Below are 15,573 nucleotides of genomic sequence, written 5' to 3'. Positions count from 1 at the left end.
ATAATGAATTGTATTATGAGCGTTATCAGATTCGGTTTAGTGTCTGTTTTGCCTGATTTTTTTTTTTTACAAAGGAGTACCCACTTATCAATGCCCGGAGGCCACTCGAGGATAAAGATTAATGAGTCAATGGGAAAATGTTGTAGTAATCGTTAGTAGTGGAAATTTGGTAAATTGGATTATTTAAGAACTTGTTCACATTGGACTTGAAGACGACCATATTTGCAGTCAGTTGGAAAGCAGGAAAATGGGAGAGAGTTCCACAGGCGTGCACTTCTAAGAAAGAAGCTTTGTTCATAGAATCTACATTTAGGTTTAGGCACGGATAAAGTGTAAGGGGAATTTTTTATAGTGGTTTCAAATAGACGAGTGTTTTTGTGAAAGTCAGTTAAGGGGGGGCGACAGATTGGAGCTCAGACGAAAATAACGATAAAATGACATATATTGGCTTTTAGAAATTGATAACAAAACGAAACTATTTCTGGCCTGATATTTAGTTATCTTTCTTTTTCTAAAACACATATTTATCATAACCTTCCACATTTTTTTTTATTTCTTTGTATCAGGTGAACCTGTTACCTGAACTGTTTGAAATTTGTTTAATCAGACACTTGTAGATAAGAAATTTGTTTAATCAAACACTTAAAGATAAGAAATTGTTTAATCAAACACTTGTAGATAAGATATTTTTTAATAAAACACTTGTAGATCAGAAAATATTAATCAAACACTTGTAGATAAAAAATTGTTTAATCAAACACTTGTAGATAAGAAATTGTTTAATCAAACACTTGTAGATAAGAAATTGTTTAATCAAACACTTGTAGATAAGAAATTGTTTAATCAAACACTTGTAGATAAGAAATTGTTTAATCAAACACTTGTAGATAAGAAATTGTTTAATCAAACACTTGTAGATAAGAAATTTTTTAATAAAACACTTGTAGATCAGAAAATATTAATCAAACACTTGTAGATAAGAAATTGTTTAATCAAACACTTGTAGATAAGAAATTGTTTAATCAAACACTTGTAGATAAGAAATTGTTTAATCAAACACTTGTAGATAAGAAATTGTTTAATCAAACACTTGTAGATAAGAAATTGTTTAATCAAACACTTGTAGATAAGAAATTGTTTAATCAAACACTTGTAGATAAGAAATTGTTTAATCAAACACTTGTAGATAAGAAATTTTTTAATAAAACACTTGTAGATCAGAAAATATTAATCAAACACTTGTAGATAAAAAATTGTTTAATCAAACACTTGTAGATAAGAAATTGTTTAATCAAACACTTGTAGATAAGAAATTGTTTAATCAAACACTTGTAGATAAGAAATTTTTTAATAAAACACTTGTAGATCAGAAAATATTAATCAAACACTTGTAGATAAAAAATTGTTTAATCAAACACTTGTAGATAAGAAATTGTTTAATCAAACACTTGTAGATAAGATATTTTTTAATCAAACACTTGTAGATCAGAAAATATTAATCAAACACTTGTAGATAAAAAATTGTTTAATCAAACACTTGTAGATAAGAAATTGTTTAATCAAACACTTGTAGATAAGAAATTGTTTAATCAAACACTTGTAGATAAGAAATTGTTTAATCAAACACTTGTAGATAAGAAATTGTTTAATCAAACACTTGTAGATAAGAAATTGTTTAATCAAACACTTGTAGATAAGAAATTGTTTAATCAAACACTTGTAGATAAGAAATTTGTTTAATCAAACACTTGTAGATAAGAAATTGTTTAATCAAACACTTGTAGATAAGAAATTGTTTAATTAAACACTTGTAGATAAGAAATTTGTTTAATAAAACACTTGTAGATAAGAAATTTGTTTAATCAAACACTTGTAGATAATTGTTTAATCAAACACTTGTAGATAAGAAATTGATTAATCAAACACTTGTAGATAAGAAATTGATTAATCAAACACTTATAGATTGGAAATTGTTTAATCAACTCAACCCACCAAGCCTTTGGCCGGAGGGTGGGGAAATAAAAGGGAATCTTCAATGACTTTTTCATATTGTGCACACATCCCTACACACTAGCAAGAGTCAGGTAAACAAGCAAACGGCTACACACAGCTATACATGCATTAACAAGAATAACGTAAACCAACACACACATGCACACTATGCCACACTGCCAAATACTCACATACATATGTTACTTATATATGCATATTATTCACACTATGAAATTTTCACATAGACATCTCTAAACCTTATGACTGCTTACTCAACTTTTTCACCAAACATGAGTTCGTATAAATGAATATTTATTGACTGAAAATAACTTTTATATTCTTATAAAATTTTAGATATAAAAATGCTTTGTTATTTCGTTTTTTTTTTTTTCAATTTTCATTTTAATTCGTTTCGGCAGAGGTCGCTCTGCACAGATACTTGTTTGAATCAATAGAAACAAATAAAACATATTCTAAAACAATGAAACGCGTTTCTCTGAATTTATATAAAAAATGTTGTTTTCAATCCACTTTGAATGCATAAAAAGTCAGATTTTCCTTCAATAAGCAGTCAAATCAAACTCCAAAACAGCTTGCCTCAGCCACCCTTTTATTGGTTACTATCCCAACTCATGCATACACAGTCATAAGTATTTGCATGCTGACATTAACGAACATGCATTCACACACCTCATTAACCATTTTATATTCTTGTATGTTCATCAAAAAACAGTGCATATGCTTATTCATTGAAATATTTTAAACTTTTCTCATTGAACTTTCTTTCTACAATGAAGACAAATGAATATTTACTGTTATTAACTTTTAATGAAATATAATTTTTATTATTGAGCGGGGAAGTGCATTTAAATCATCGATTCAAACTTTTTCAATACATCAGTTTGTTTTACAAGACTTCTAAAAATATGAACAAATATTCTATGTGTTCCTCGGAACATGACATCAACAGTCGGAGTACGCCGAGCGTCGCTGAGGAAATTAAGCCGTCTGACGTAACATAAAGCTGAGCCAATGACAGTGTAGCATGATGGTTTTCAACGTGTTGTGCGAGTTGAAAATTCAAAGCAGCAGACGACAATTTGGAAGAGGAAGAAAAGAAAACAAAAAAACCACACCATTTCGTACTTTCACGTCAGAAAAAAAAAAAAAAATGAATTTTACAGCCTTAAGTGAGCAGCTGAAAACATCAGCTAGTATATCTATAAAAGTGAACGTGTGTGTGTGTGTGTGTGTGTGTGTGTGTGTATCTGTCTGTGCACATTTCCCTACACAATAACTCTGTCAATTATTTGACTGTTAAGGGGTCAAAATTCAACGATTTGACCTTTGAGAACTCTACCAAACTCCTCCGACAATTCTGAATCTAAACACTTGAAATTTTAAATATATATTCCTTGGGTATGGATCTAACTTAATAACTTGATTTGAGCCCAAAACAATAAATGTTATGGGGTCATAATAAAAATTTGACCGCTGCAGTCTCTACCAAATTACTCAGACAATTTTTGGTCTAAACATTTGAAATTTTACATAAAAGGTATTCAGAAATAGGGCAAGCTTTTTAATCAGTTTGGGTCGAAAATTTGAGCTACCAATATATAAATCTATGTATGTATGTATGTTTGCATGTCTGCCTAAAACTTTCGACAGAGGCGACGGATTTTCACAAAATCAGTATCGTTTTGAAGTACGACCTTTCAGACGACAAATATCGAAAAATTGGCATTAATTTCTTCACCTTGAACTGGGCACTTTTCTACAGGGATGGGTCGCTTTTTTCGCCGATATTGTCGAAAGTCATCCCCTCTTCGATTATCTAGCCTTAATTTAAACCTACATCACTTCCGGTTTGGCAGTGGTCGTAATAGCAAAGACGTGACATTTTTTCCCTATTCTTTTCCTCCTTTGCGGTACAGGTTTGAGCCTGCCTTCCTACTACCACTTTTTTTTTACTCAACGTACACCTCCAAACACTCGGACAACGCCGGACTGAAATGCTAGTTCATATATAAAGAGAATAGAAAATATTCATTCTGTGAGCAATGTTTCTGACAAAGGAGGAAGAATTGCTGTTTGCTGGGTCAGAATTAACAAGCAATCAACCTCAAACATGGGAAAGCACCACAATACATAAATGAACTTAAAGTAAGCCGACGAGCTATCATCCAAAATCTAATATATAAAACTCACTATGTCTGTGCGTCTGTTTCTCATCACTTTTTCAAACTACATCATCTCCGAGACGCAATGTATGGCATGTAAATGATTACATTTTTTGTGAACCGTTGTTTTATATATGTCTGTGTAAGGAACGGTCTCTATCAAACTACTCTGTTAAATTTTGCTCTTCAGACATGATACTTGATATATAGGGAATTTAGTCCTCTGGAACAAATTCCATTTGTTTTTTAGTTGGTAAAAATAGTTGCTAAGGAGTCAAAACTAAAATAATTAGAACTTGGCAAGCATAAGTCAACTTAAAAATTCTCTTGTACACATGTATGGCCTCGGTATTTATATAAAGACAGACGCATATTGAAGGGAACCAACTGTATTTACTACCAACAATTTGTATTAGGAGAGGCAAAGTGTTCGTAGGATGGAATGTGATTTAACAAAGGAGATGAATATTCGTAAAATGTTTGTAGGTATGTATGAATTGACAAGGAATGAATGTTCGTAAAATGTTTGTAGGTATGTATGAATTGACAAGGAATGAAGGTTCGTAAAATGTTTGTAGGTATGTATGAATTGACAAGGAATGAAGGTTCGTAAAATGTTTGTAGGTATGTATGAATTGACAAGGAATGAATGTTCATAAACTGTTTGTAGGTATGTATGAATTGACAAGGAATGAATGTTCGTAAAATGTTTGTAGGTATGTATGAATTGACAAGGAATGAATGTTCGTAAAATGTTTGTAGGTATGTATGAATTGACAAGGAATGAATGTTCGTAAAATGTTTGTAGGTATGTATGAATTGACAAGGAATGAATGTTCGTAAACTGTTTGTAGGTATGTATGAATTGACAAGGAATGAATGTTCATAAACTGTTTGTAGGTATGTATGAATTGACAAGGAATGAATGTTCGTAAACTGTTTGTAGGTATGTGTGAATTGACAAGGAATGAATGTTTGTAAAATGTAACTTATCTTTTGGACAATGGAGAGGGTTAGGGTAGGCCGGTCATCCTGCTGTTGGTGATGTGTGTCCTGGCTTGTAACTGCTAGCAGCCCGGTTTCTTCATCTTCTTTCTCCTCCTCTCTCCTAGTTTGTGTGAATTAAGCATGTTCACTGGTGCCTTATTTCTTTTTCTTCTTCATCTCTTTAGGTCGGATGGGAGAATCTGTCCGTGCGTTCACTGAAGCAGCAGAGCGAATCTCCTCTTCCCACTTTTCGGTTCCCTCAAATCCCTCATTTTATAGTGGCAAACTGACTTCCAGCGGCTGTGATATTTGAGGTGTTTATTTTAGGCGTGGAGCTCTGCCATTTGTCGATAATTATTTTGTGGTTATCGTATTTTTTTCTTCCCAAGCGGAAGCGATGCGTGGAGCCATGTGCAAAAGACGATTTTTCATTTTGTCTCTCATGGTGGATGCGTTAACATCCGGTTCGCTGCTAATTCACATCATGTTCCCACACATGCACAAATATACAGTTCATTTTTAATTATTTCTTATCCATCTGACGATAGCTCAAATGGTTACAACTGGACTGCTAAATGTTTTGGTTTCGATTCTAGTTGATGGCACCCAATCCCTATTTTTTCATTTTTACTTTTAAAATCACTACTATGTATTGGGTACAATATAATAATCAATAGAAGATTGACTTCATAATAATAAATACGAAATCTGCATGAATTAAATATCATATTCAACCATATTTTACAACTCAACAACGCCGGGTAGCCCCACTAGTGTAATATAAATATAAACATTGATGTGGACAACAGTTCAAAGAAAATCAATATAAATAATGATAACTCTACTTCCCAGAAAGATTGGAGATGAATTTCATTATCAAATTTAATTTAATGTTTGAATCTATTATTTCATAGAAATTTTTTTTTTCAAAAAGTAAATAAATATGTAAATTTGAAAATATATTTCAGCATAAAAAAATCCCAAACAACAAAATACATGAATCTGTTATTGTATTCTTGATTAATATAATATCGTTTAATTTTTTTTTTTTTTTTACATGGGGTTCACCACTTATCAAGGCCCGAAGGCCACTCAGGGATAAGGGTTATTGCATGTACATTAATCAATGAGATAGTATTGTAGTAATCATTAGTATTGGGTGTTTAGATAGAGTGTTTTACTTACGGGGCCGGTTTGTCAGGAGTTTGTTTATGTTGGACTTGAAGATGTCCAAGTTGTAGTCAGGTGGGAAGCAGGCAAGCGGCAGAGAGTTCCACTGGCGTGCAGTTCTAAGAAAGAAGCTTTGCTCATGGAATCTACGCTTGAATGTAGGCACAGATGAAGAGTGGGGAAAATTATTGACAGTAGTTTCAGCCAGACGGGCGTTTCTCGTGAAAGATTGGCGAGGGGGGACGAGGGATTGAAGCTCAGACGGGCACCTGCCATGGAAATAACGATAAGACAAAGACAGGCTCGCAACGTCTCTTCTGTGGGAGAGAGGTTGCAAGGAAGAGAAAAGGGCATCCCCCACTACACCACAAAGTCTATTTTGTACTCTGTCAAGGCAGGATAGGCTGTTTTTAGCAGCTTCTGCCCAGATGTGGCAGCAGTACTCCATCCTTGGACGTACTTGGCTTTTATACAGATAGAGAATTGCATCAGTAGTGAGATATCTTCTGGAGCGGTAGAAGGATCCCACCATTTTCCCAGCGTCCCTGGCAACAGATTTGATGTACATGTTCCATTTATGATTTTTTGAGATGAGGATTAATTATTCGTATTATTTGGATTCTTCGGACTACTGTTCTCATCCTTAGTGCTATTTTCACAACGGTTCGGTTGATGTAACCTCCAACATTCTTCAGATCTATCTTGTTGAACTCAGAAATCTTTCTGCCAAACTCAGGAATCTGCATGAAATTTCGAATGGATAAAGTACTTGGTAAATTCAGTAGTAAAATTACATTCTTCTGGAAGTTGAAGGTTCAATCCTCAGTACAGGCAACATTCAAAATACAATTGCAAATTATTTAGGACTTCTATCCAGTCATAGCTGACAGAACTTACTACTGTGCGAGCCTTTTCTAGTCTCGCACAAAAACACACATTTACATTTCAAGCTATGTCATATACATATGCACACACAAACATATGTGCCTACGTCCACACACGTACATATATTCACGTTCGCGTACATACACTCACATTCACGTGTATATATACACACGCTAACGTATACACATGTACTCACACACGCGCACACGAACGCACACATGGATGACGTCACTTCCGCTTTCAAAGGAAATATACCACATGCGCAAAAGACACTCCGGAAATGAGTATAAAAGAGAGAGCAACAAGCGGCTCTTTCTTTTAGGCCCAGCTTTCCACTCATTTCTCTTCCCACGCGCGAACAAATGATAGTGACCCGAACTTGAGATGAACACACATTTCCTATTCTTTCTACAACACCAGTCCCGCAACGAACATTGGTTACACACGCACGGACATGAGCACATGTTATAACTAAAACGTTCATTCTTTCAACAGCAAATAAACGACGTTTATCTTATCCATCAATTGAAGGGTTCTTTATTTCCATATGGTCCGCAACATAAGTGGTGACCCCGTTATTTTAAAATTAAATAGATGAGGTTGAATGAAGCACTTATACACACACACAGACTCTCTCTCTCTCCATGCCAAACTTTAGACTCTTTCTCACCAGCTAACAATGAGAGACGCACACCCCAAAAAATACACTTTTCTTCTCACCAGTTAACAACGAGAGACGCACGCCAAACTTTAGACCTTCCTCTTCACCAGTTAACAGTGAGAGATGCATGCCAAACTAACCACGTGTGGTACCCTTTTCTTTCACTTGTTTCTTTCACAAAAGAAATTCCTGTTCGTTTAATTCAATTTAACACGTTGTTCATTTCTTCCTCGAGACAATTCATTTTTCCCTATTTTTCACCGCCTCAACAAATTGGTGACACACGAACGCGCGAGGATCACGCATTTCTTCCTGTGCCACAGGTCCACAACAAACTGGTGCCCGACTGACGCGAAAACGAACAAGCATGGCGACCCTACTTTTTTTTAAATTAATTGTTTTGAGCGAGACGCGCGTTTTATTTGATAAAGAAAAAACGAACTTTTCAACAAGAAAAACTGCTACCGACAAGGACCTCAACGAACTACAATGACGAAACCCCTCGTCAGACTCGGCAAAAAGCGAACACGGAGCTGTCAACTTCATAGCGAATTTAAAAGAAAAATTCAAGTTCGACAAACATTTTCATGGTTTCCTGACATTACCCTGCAACAAACGCAAGGAGCAAAATCACATAGCCCTATGCAATTCCCTCCCGCACAGCAGACGCAACAACAAAGAAACAGGACATCCCTATCAACACATTGGAAGAAGTTGAATCAACAATACGAGTTGAGATGCACCAATGCACGCTGATAAACTCAAAACTTGGAAGTTTCGTTGACAGCTGGCAACCACGAACGAATACACAACAAACGCCCATAGAGACAATGTACACACACTACCGCAGACGCACATGCGAAGACAACGGCAACCAAACACCTCGTTCAACAAGAACGAATGCGCAACTCGCACCCGTCCAAATGATGCACACATTACCGCAGACTCACATGCGAAGATACTATCAACTGGACACACACACACACACACCGTCACCACGAAACAAAAAAAATTTCCTTCCAAACGAGCAATTCACTTATCTGTCCAAGAAACTCGTTGCACATGTGAGCACACAACAAAAAAAGCAAACAAACAAATGTCAGCCTAAAAAAAGAGTAAACGCATTTTCCACGCATAAATACTTTTTTTACGAACACACTCCGTTTTTGACATTCCGTTCTTTTTGACGTTTTTTTCAAACAACCCACACCAACAGCAAAAAACAGGACGAAAAATCAATTGCGGACATGAACACATGTTATAACTAAAATGTTCATTCTTTCAACAGCAAATAAACGACGTTTATCTTATCCATCAATTGAGTTTGTTTCCTTCAATTCCATTCGTTTCATTATTCTTTTGTAACGGGATTGGGATTTATATATCCTAGTCCCCTACACTACGCATATTGTTTAAATAACAGGTTAAATCAACTGGAAGTTGAAGGTGCAATCCTCAGTACAGGCAACATTCAAAATACAATTGCAAATTATTTAGGACTTGTTGTTGTTCCAGGTTATACAACATAACATTTAATCTATATGTCTCAACTTTCTCTTGGTGATCCTCAGGAGCTCATTAATCTCCACCTTTCAAGTTTATCCAATCGAAAAAATCTGTTGCAGATTGAAATGTGATGAGAAAATGGTAGAAATGACTGTACAAAAGCACCAAAACACCAGCAGTGTTCGTGATGCCCTGAAATCTGGTCTTTCTAGAGTTATTTCTTACAGGGAAGACAATGCTATCAAGATCCATAGCCTCAGAAATAGATTTAAAACGGCTCCCCAAATCCAACAACAGTTTAATCTTGCTAAAAAGTTATCTCTTTCTACAGTTAAGAACAGATTGAAAGAATTTAATTTGCAAGCTGTGTTGCAAGACGCAAGCCAATGATTTCTGTAAAGAACAGAAAGCGCTGTCTGAACTTTTTCAGATGCAATGAAGATCGTGACTTTATATTAGTTGAAAATGATTTTTAGCAATGGAAGCAAGTTCAATAGGCTAGGCCGTGATAGTAGGCAGTACGTCCATCGAAGGAAAAATGAAAAATTTAATGTCCTCTATAGTATTAGACCTGATAGAATGGTTAATTGTAGGCATAGATCGTTTCATACCCTCAAAAATATTCCAGCAAAAACCTAACAGCCAGCCATGGTTCTCTCCAGAATGTGCTGCTGCCATTGCACACAGAAATAACTTTTTCCCTTGCTTCTAACATAATAGATGTACTGAGACTACAGCCGCTTTCAGGACTGCCAGCAACCACTATAACAAAATAATAAAGAACGCAAGAGAGTTGTATGCTCAGTCCGTCAAGTCCAAAGTAGCTGAGCAGCGGCTTGGTTCCCACCAGTTTTGGCAAATAGCAAACAGAATCCTGAACAGAAGTGTGTGTTCTATCCCAACTATCATAAATGGACTTGCGGTAATCTCGTCATCATCAGACAAAGCCAAACTCTTTGCCAAGAACTTTGCGCTAATTCTACCCTTCGCGAATAAGGCTGCCAACCTCCAATATTTCCTCCTGTATCAGAAAACACGCTATGTAATATACAAATATCTGTACGTGATGTTGCCAAGCTAATTAAAAACCTTGATTCCAGTAAAGCAACCGGTCCTGATGGTATTCCAATTATAGTACTCAAAAGACTTCAACTATAACTAGAGCCCACCCTTACAAAACTGTTTAAACGTTGTCTTAAGGAGAATTGCTTCCCATCACCCTGGAAAATCTCATTAGTATGCCCTGTATTTAAGAATTCAGGTGATCTCTCATCTCCCTCTCAGTACAGGCCAATAAGTCTCCTGTGTGTCATGAGTAAGTTGCTGGAATCTGTGTTAGAGTAGTCTACCATCTCAACAAAAATAACCTTCTTAGTGACACACAATATGGTTTCCGTTCTGCTAGATCTACAGCAGATGTACTTATAGTTATATCTCATAGGATTAGCGAATCTCTCGATGGAGGCTACCTTTCTAGGCAATTGCTCTTGACATATCAAAGGCCTTTGATAGAGTATGGCATAAAGGTTTACTTCACAAGATCTCCAGCTACGGTATAGCTAGAAATGTTTTCTCAATTATTAAATCATTTTTCTCTGATAGGTTCATAAGAGTGGTGGTTGATGGGCAGAAATCAGAAGCTCTCAGTATTAATGCTGGAGTCCCTCTGGGGTCCATCCTGGGCTCAACTCTCTTCCTGATATACATTAATGATCTTCCAATCCTTACATCATTCGTAGACATTTATGCTGATGACATTACTATCTATGGTAGCACATCTAAGACTGTAAACGACCAAGTTCTCTCCGATTCTCTCTCCTCTAAAGTGGTTCAATGGGGAAAGAGGTAGCTTGTTACTTTTAATGCATCTAAAACTAAGCTTTTATCTTTACATCATCTACGCTCTGGTCCCCATCTGGCATCAATGGAAATGAATGGCTCTCGTATTGGGGAGGCCTAATGGTTTGACAAGCTTCTGGGCTTGACCTTTACTCCTGATCTGAAATGGAACACATACATTAAATCCATTGCCAAGGCCGCTGGAAAAATGGTGTGATTCCTCTATCGATCCAATAGATATCTCACTGCTGATGCAATTCTCTATCTATATGAGTCAGGTACATCCAAGCATGGAGTACTGTTGCCACATCTGGACAGGAGCTGCTAGAAAAGACTTATCCTGCCTTGATAGAGTTCAAAATAGACTTTGTAGCCTTGTAGGGGATGTCTTTTTCTCTTCCCTGCAACCTCTATCTCACAGAAGAGATGTTGTGAGTTTGTCTCTGCTTTATCTTTATTTTCATGGTAAGTGCTCGACTGAGCTCCAATTTCTGGTCCCCCCCCTCACAAAACTTTCACCAGAAACACCCGTCTAGCAGAAAACACTATCAATAATTTCCCCCCACTCTTTATCTGTGCCTAAACCTAAGCGTAGATTCCATGAACAAAGCTTCTTTCTTAGAACTGCACGCCTATGAAATTGTCTTCCATTTTCCTGCTTTCCAGCTGACTACAATATGGTTGTCTTCAAGTCTAATGTAAACAAGTTTTTGATGAGCCATTCCATATAAGTTAGCAAATTTACCAAATTTCCATTACTCAATTGTCTACTGTATACACTCTTTAACCCTTATCCTCGAGTGGTCTCTTGGCCTTGATAAGTGGTGATGCCTTTGTAAAAAAAAAAAGAAGAAGATTCCTGAGTCAGATTAAAGAATAAATTTGGCCAGAAAACGTGATCAAGAGTCACGTGCTGAATCTTTGTGTGGGTGAATGACGGCAAGCAAAAAAGTTGCTCATAAGTCTATGCAAGGTCCGGGAGATGACTTCAAAGCAAGATCAAATTTTAAGACGCAAAATTTCTGGTCATCGAGTGACCACATTTTTGCAAAACAATACAGATCGGAATGCTGTCATCATCTGGGCCAAATAAAATTAAATACAAAGGAGGAGTAATAACAACACAGCTTCTGCACATCACCCACCAACCTCATCACCCACGACATTAGATTTGCTAATCTGTCATAGAAATATTTAAAAGATGAGTGTTTTTTATTTTCACCAACAAATGTTTAAGTAGAAAAAATGACAAAAGTTGTTATTTTTGAAATTAAATAAACTTGAACACGTTTGACGATTCAGCCATCAGAGTGAAATATAACAATATGACAACACTATTCTCTCTTTTTTTTTCATTTTTCTTAACCTTTTTCTTCTTGGGGATGGAAAAAAAAAAAAAAAGGTTAAGAAAAAAAATGAAAAAAATGAGTGTACTATGATGCTGAGCATCACGAAATCACTCTACAAGAGATGCATCGGACATTTGAAATAACATTAAGAAAAAGATGATAGAAAATTCAGAGGAAAAGGCAAAACCAGTAGAATTCAAAATTGGTGACTTAGTTTATTACAAAAACCACCAAAAGGTAATTTAGATATATGCCGGAAGCCATACTGTGTAGTAATAGAAAAAAACAGGTTCTGTCTTGTATAGAATTAGGGATTAATCAACGAGCTCTGTAATGAAGGCGCGTGCTGAACATCTCAGGACAGTGTCTCTTGAGGAGTGGGAGATCACCACTACAAAGAGGCCGTTAAGAAAAACTGCATTGGCTGCTCCAAGAGAATCTAGTGATTCAGACAGCGAATCAGTGGAGGAACAGGCTGATTTTCCAATGCAAAAATGTCAACATCAAGGGAAAGGTCGGATGAAGAAGATGACAATATGCTAATGAATATGAAGATGCTAAAAACAGCCTATCCTGCCTTGACAGAATACAAAATAGACTTTGTGGCTTAGTGGGGGATGCCCTTTTCTCTACCCTGCAACCTCTCTCCCTCAGAAGAGATGTTGCGAGCCTATCCTTGTTTTATCCTTATTTCCATGGCAAGTGCTCGTCTGAACTCCAATCTCTGGTCCCCCCTCGCCAATCTTTCACAAAAAACACCCGTCTAGCTGAATCCACTGTGAAAAATTTCCCCCACTCTATATCAGTGCCTAAATCAAAACGCGGATTCCATGAACAAAGCTTCTTTCAACTGCACGCCTGTGGAACTCTGTTCCGTCTGCCTGCTTCCCACCGGACTACAACTTGGATGTCTTCAAGTCCAATGTTAGCAAATTCCTAATGAACCGCCCCCTTAAGTAAACACTTCATCAAATCTCCACACTAACGTAATGTATTTGCAATAACCCTTATCCCCGAGTGGCTTCCGGGCCTTGATAAGTGGTGATCACTGTGTAAAAAAAAAAAAAACATACCGGTGATCGAGAGAAAAATATGTTTACGTAGCTTGACAGTGCAAGAAGCTATCGACTTAGGGGCAAGTCATCCCCGCTTGCGTCATATGCATGAGACCTACCAGAAATAAATAGGATAAATAAACGGAGATGGTGGAAAAGGACCAGGAGAGAGGTAATTGTTTAGGATGGGTTAAAATATATTGTTTTTAGTCAAGTTACGAAACTCCATCCTAAAATAAAAAAAAGAATTCTTTCTCTGTTAGTTCATTCATGAATGACATTTGGAAAGATAGTAGCATGCTCCCGTTTCAACATAGTATATGGAATGGTAAGAAGTTAAGATTTACAGAAATTAACTCGAGCAGAAGCACGCATTGAACTATCGAATGTCATTTACCTGATGCTAATTAAATAATTGCGAGGCAATGTTTAATGAACATGCATCAAGGTTTCTCCAGAAAAAAAGAAAAAACAAACACTCCGCACACAAAAATAAAGTATTTACAAAAGAACTAAAGAAAAGGGTGATATGCCGTGGTTGTAACTAGTTGGAAATAGAAAGAAAAATGTATTATTAAAACACAGACAATATGAAAAAGACAGAACAATAGTCACAACATAAAAGAAAGAAAAGGAAAGGAATGCTAAAGTTTACTCAGCACAAATGAGAATTGGTGCCAAATTGTTTCAAAGTTTGTTTTGGTAACCTGTCAATCAAATTATGTCTATTGTCAAAAGTATTAGGTTGGTGCAAAAATAATGTTGTTTTCTGACGTTCAACTTCAAGTCAAAAAACGACATTATTTTTGCAATAACCCTAATAAAACTTGAATGCTCTTTTTGCTTAAACTAAAAAATAAAAATAAAAGTTCCAAATTTGTTAAGAAATAGCATTGTTCCTTGTTGAAGTTTTCAGCTTCCATGTTCTGTGTCTTGAAAAAAGAAAAAGGACAATTAAAATTAAATTTGTTCTTTGTTGAAGTCTGCAGTTTTGCATTTTTTGGTGATTTTGAAAAAAAAAATTTACAGAAAAAATGTTCCAAGAATTGAAAAGTAGAGAAAAAAAAAAGAGAAAAAAGTTATTCATGAACATGCAATTGTGCACAGGGACAAAGAGACATTATTTTATTGACAACTATTGTTAACTATTGTGTAACAACGCCATGCATTTTTTTCTTTCTCTTTTGTAAATTCAATTTTATTGTTTTTTGATGTTGCATTCTGTGATGGAATAGGTGTGTGTAAAATTCATGTACAATGAAAAATAAAAAAATATCAAATATTCTTTTTAAGAAAAGAAGAAGTGTTGCAGAAGCCAGATTCACAGACGTTTAACAATAAATTTGACCAAAGGTCACATGCGGGATCTTTGTGTGGCCAAGTGCCCCAAACAAAAATGTCGGTCATAAGGCCCAGAAAAGACTTAAAAGCGAGGTCAAATTTTAGGACCACATTTTTGAAAAATGAGTGACCACATTTTTACAAAACAATGCAGATCAGAACGTTGTCATCATCTGGGCCAAATAAAAAGAGATACAAAGGAGGAGAGACAAAGAGAGTTGACACAGCTACTGCACATCACCCACCAACCCCGTCACGCATGCCATTAGATTTGCCAATCTGTCATTGAAAACTAAAAGCTTATATTTACAAAAATAAATGATATGTTTTTATAACCAGCTGTGTGTGTTTTTCTATTTTCACAAACGACTATTTAAATGATAAAAATTGATTTTTTTTTAAAAATTAAATAGACTTCAACATATTTGACGATTCGGCCATCAGAGTGAAATATAACAATAAGGCTGACTAGGATGCTATCAGGAATCACATCAGAGATGCTCTGTGGGGAAATATCTTTTCTCTTCCTGCAGAACAGTGTGCAAATAATAATTCAAATGAATGGTTCAAAGCGACAATTGAAGCACATGTTATGTTGTCGGGGA

Source organism: Euprymna scolopes, chromosome 2 (genome assembly GCF_053919585.1).
Source record: "Euprymna scolopes isolate OS-2025 chromosome 2, ASM5391958v1, whole genome shotgun sequence".
Classification (NCBI taxonomy): Eukaryota; Metazoa; Mollusca; class Cephalopoda; order Sepiida; family Sepiolidae; genus Euprymna; species Euprymna scolopes.
Note: the sequence above shows the minus strand (reverse complement) of the source record.